Raw genomic sequence first — 5,000 nt, 5'->3', positions numbered from 1 at the left:
ATATTATAATTCTGCCAAGGGCACGTGTACTGTCTGGTGCAGCCTTCGTATATATGCGCACCTCTCCAAAATAGGACTTGAACATCACAACGATGTGTAGCGCAAGCTATGTGATTGGTCAGTTTGGTAGCGGTGACTACGATGGGTAAAACTGCGTTTTAGGCAATGTGTGTTTTAATTTTAGTCCTTCAACGTTGTTTCTTAATAAATAATCATAGATGGTTAATAGTGTACGTTTACTTGAGTTATTTTAAAATCAAGTAATGCACCCTACATATAAAACTCCCTTACATGTAATATGCGAGCATATTTACTGCACAAAACTTCAGCGAACTATGAGGGCAAAAACATAAAATAACTAACTAAATTAATCGTTCATTAATCGTAATCGAGTTAAAATGTTCAGTTAATCAAGATTTAGATTTTAGGCCAAATCGATCAGCCCTGTTATATAGTGTCATGGCTTTGCAATCCAAAAATGTAATTATAATGGAAGTCAATGGGGCAAAAACAGCCACTAACATAACAAAAGAGTAGTAAATTTGGCCAAATTAATTTTTATTTTAGGTTTTCCGAAATTATGTGTGAAAATAAGATTTGTCACAAAAATCATTCCATTTGCTGGAGCACAGAGAAAGTTGTGACCAAATTAACTGTACGTTAACACCAAAAGCGGCGAGAGCGTCAAAGTAGCCGGAAGTCATTCATTTTCAATAGGAGCCGGTGGCGAAAAGTGGTAAGGAGCAGTGCAGCACGTCTTCCCCGATGTGGGCATCGAGGAGAGTTAAAATCAAGTCAACCTTTAGTTAATGAGCTATAACGTGGTTCAGTGGCAAGCAATCAGAATGTAGAAGTCCACCGCTTGTGAAGAATTTTGGTTCCGACCACAGTTGTTCCCAAGGGTTTGATGGTTGCGGTTGCCGGATTTCTAATTATTTACAATGTTTTCTTACAGGAACATGCATTACAAAAAGTTACTGGCGAGTTATTCATTCATTGTCTGCTTTTCCGGGTCGCGGAGGCAGCAGTCTTAGGAAAGAACCACAGACTTCCCTCTCCCCAGGCACTTCCCCTTACTCCTCCGGGGGATCGCGAGGCGGTCCCAGGCCAGCCGAGAGACATAGTCCCTTCAGTGTGACCTGGGTCTTCCCCGAGGCCTCCTCCCAGTGGGAAATGCCTGGAACACCTCCCTAGGTAGGCGTCCAGGAGGCATCCGAAACAGACTCCCCAGCCACCTCAGCTGACTTCTCTCAATGTGAAGAGCAGCAGCTATACTCCGAGCTCCTCCCGGGTGACAGAGCTCCTCACCCTATAACGGTGCGCCCTGTCACCCTGTGAAGAAAACTCTTTTCGGCCACTTGAATCTGAGATCTTGTGCTTTCGGTCATGACTCAAAGCTCATGACCTTAGTTGAGAGTAGGAACGCAGATTGACCGGTAAATCGGAAGCCTTCACTTTCGGCTCAGATCCTTCTTTACTATAACGGATCGGTACATCGACCGCATTACTGCTGCATCAATCCGCCAGTCAACCTCGCGTTCCATCCTTCCCTCACTCGTGAACAAAACCCCAAGATACTTGAACTCCTTCACCTGGGGTAAGGACTTTCCTCCAACCTGGAGATGGCAAACCACCTTTTTTCCGGTGGAGCAACATGGCCTCAGACTTGCAGGTGCTGATTCTCATCCCCAACCGTGTCACACTCAGCAGCAAACCACCCCGAGTTACTAATGTGCATTAATGTTATATATAAGGTTTATATATTGTTTTTTCTTTTAAAAAGCGTGAATCTCATGCGACAAAACAAAACAGTATTGCAGCTTTAGGATATTTCAGACATATGAACACATTGGATAATTAGGTGGAGCAAAGCCACACCATACACAACTTGATCTTCCATTGCTAAATGAATTTGATAAGAAGTGCGCAACATTTTCACGCTAGAAAGCATGTTTTTATGCGCGAATGTTACCGATATGATATGCTGCAATGCCCCGAGATCAATGTAACGAATTTTGATGCTCTCGACGCTAGAGCTGAAGCCAGACAGCGTTGTCGTTAGGGCAGAAAGAGCGATCTTTGACGCTCTCACCGCCTTCGATGTGAACGTACAGTAATACCAAAGAGCTTAGAATGACCAAGAGGCGACACTCAATCCGCTTGTTAAGTGTGACGTCACGCGAAGCGGCTTCCGGGTCCAATCGCTCTATTCAACTGAATGGGGAGACTCATGAAATGGTAATTATAAACGTTTACAAAGCGATTTAATGCTTTCGAAAATCACGATGGCAGTATATATGTCCATGCCTAATATCCGATGCCCAGAAAGTGATTAATTTTTAATAAATTGCTAAATTTTTGGTATTTGTTACGCAGCAAGCCCAGATATTGTTGTGTACACTATGATTTTATATAAAATAAACTTTAATGTGTGATAGGAATAAAAAGTGATCATAAGCGAATGATTTCTCCACTCAAATGAATGGCGGCTTGGACCTGGAAACAGTATACATACGTCACAAACACGTCACCACCTAACAAGCGGATAGAACGTTCCATTTCAACAGCAGCGCCCAGCAACAGTCCCGGATTCCGCCATTTTGGAGTGAAAGTGATCGGTCGTCCATTGGATCTCATTACTGTCGCGATGGCAAGCAGCTGCTTTGTTTTTTATTTATTTATTTAAAAAGCGCATTGAAGCTTAGATACAACCTGAAAGACGACAATACAACACTTACTATCACAACCATCAGCACTTTTAATAGTTTATTTTACAGACATATAATATGCTGTTGTTCTATTATAATTTTCAATCCAAAATGGCCGCCGCGCCCTCTAGTGGCTGTTTCCCAAATTACACTAGAGTGTCGCCTCTTGGTGATTCTATGCTCTTAGGTAATACACAAAATCATTCCAGAGTGGATGAAAACATCCTCAACATAACACAAGGGCTAAAGATGAACCTCTAATTATGAAGTTATACACTGTATTCTGTTTTGCTTGTTCACGCTTACACATTCCAGAATCAGTCATCTCATCACAGAGAGCAACGGCAAACGGATTTGTTGTTATGTCGGTTAAAATATTGACGCGAGTCTGCATGTTCTGCGATTGTTGATTCCCGCTGAACATGCTTCTGATATTTGTTTGGTGAAAATGAATATATATCTAGCAGGTGTTTGGGTCCAGTGATCAGATTTAAATCGGTTTCATTTCAGTGAAATGTAGTTGTAGATGGGTTAATTATTGTACATTGAGGCCCGAGCGGCTGTTCACTCATAAAACTGGGTGGTGTTTACTTTTTAAAGATTTTATGATCAGAGGAAAAGAAAGAGGTTTGTGTTTACCTGGATTATATGTATAATGATATGGTCCTTTCACATTTTAAGGATCACAGAGACTAAGTCGCGATCGGAATGTGTCAGGATTTAAGAGCGTCCATCAAATAAAGTTCATTACAGACTCATAAGTTCAGGAGTCTGCTTCAGTTTGTGTTTGTTTTATTTTACTTTTGGGAAAAACGCACCATAGTAATTTATCTGTAAGCAATGTTTTTAAGCCATACTATATTAAAAGTGTATTATACTAAATATATTCCAGTATTTAAAACAATTTATTAATGACTGCTAAAGCATACTGTACTATCAACTATACTGAACTGATATATTGTGGTATACTTTAGTTTTTACTACAGTGTTCTATGTACACTGCCTCACTAAAGTCTTGTCGTCGATTCCAGTTGTAAGAGCAACAAATAATAACTTGACTTCTAATTAATCATTTGGAAAAGTGGCAGAAGGTTGAATTCTTTCTTGTGCATCTACTACAGAAGACCTACTGGAACATGCATGGACTTAAGATTCTCATAGAAATCAGTCAAGTTTGGTGAAGGAAAAATCATGGTTTGGGGTTACATTCTGTATGGGGGCGTGCGAGAGATCTGCAGAGTGGATGAAAACATCAACAGCCTGAGGTATCAAGACATTTGTGCTGCCCATTACATTACAAACCACTGGAGAGGGCAAATTCTTCAGCAGGATAGCGCTCCTCCTCATACTTCAGCCTCCACATCAAAGCTCCTGAAAGTAAAGAAGGTCAAGGTCCTCTAGGATTGGCCAGCCCAGTCACCATACATGAACATTATTGAGCATCTCTGGGCTAAGATGGAAGAGGAGGCATTGAATATGAAACCAAAGAATCTTGAACTCTGGGAGTCCTGCAAGAACGCTTTCTTAACTCTTTATTAATAAGTGATTTGAGTCTTTGCGGAGATGTATGGATGCAGTCCTCCAAGCTCTTAGTACTTTATTTCTGTTAAGTGACAAGACTTTTGTCTGAGTCATGGGTTTTTTCAGCAAAGAGCCATTTAAATTTTTTTTTTAATCAAATGCATTTTTTAAAGAGCCATATGGGCTGTGTGTATATAACAAAACCTTTATTTACGTCCATGCACAACTTAAAAACAAACAAATATGACGCATCACAATGTATCAAGAAAGGACAATTTACAGAATTGTTTTTCTTTTTGTCATCGCCGCTCATGAACATTTGAATTTACGTGTGAGAGCTTCCCATAGAATTGTAAGTAATATAACTTGCCCTTTATTGTTGTCGTGATTCAAGTTAAACCAAAGCACCACATATGTGCATTGGTTGAAATGTCCTTTTATTGCAAACAAAGTTCTAATTCATTTTGCTGTAGAAAATACAATATAAAAGGAATTATAATTGTATTTTCAATAGGAAACTGATTTCTAGTAAGAGTTACATATTTTTGATCAATGAGCCACATGTGGATACCGAGCCATAGGTTCCCTACCCCTGGTCTAAGTAAAGGCCGACCTTACTGTTCTAAAGAAAAATATGGGGGGAAAATAAAACGATGATAGTGGTAGATTTGTATAGATTTTGGGTATGTCTAGGATTGATGCACATGCAGAATATTTCTATTAGGTCCATTAACAGATAACTGAATAATAAAAATAAAGTTAAAATTGGTA

General features: G+C 39.8%; 2 protein-coding genes across 3 annotated transcripts in view; both read left to right on the top strand.

Moving 5' to 3' along the window:
- The window catches only part of b4galt4 (beta-1,4-galactosyltransferase 4), a gene marked incomplete in the record, with an annotated part of 30,592 nt that extends 27,128 nt beyond the window's left edge, over positions 1 to 3,464 (top strand). For both annotated transcript variants that reach the window (NM_001366733.1, NM_001007401.2), the window contains 5 exon segments: positions 1 to 957; positions 969 to 1,492; positions 1,568 to 2,139; positions 2,166 to 2,313; positions 2,352 to 3,464. The exon segment at positions 1 to 957 is cut by the window's left edge and continues 920 nt beyond it.
- Positions 1 to 5,000, top strand: part of eif4e1b (eukaryotic translation initiation factor 4E family member 1B) — a 109,951-nt gene that overhangs the window by 65,138 nt on the left and 39,813 nt on the right. The gene's annotated exons all lie outside the window — the stretch shown is intronic.

Source organism: Danio rerio, chromosome 5 (assembly GCF_052040795.2).
Source record: "Danio rerio strain M-AB ecotype USA chromosome 5, GRCz13ab, whole genome shotgun sequence".
NCBI lineage: Eukaryota > Metazoa > Chordata > Actinopteri > Cypriniformes > Danionidae > Danio > Danio rerio.
The sequence above is the reverse complement of the archived record's forward strand: the minus strand, read 5'-3'. Positions and strand labels throughout refer to the sequence as shown.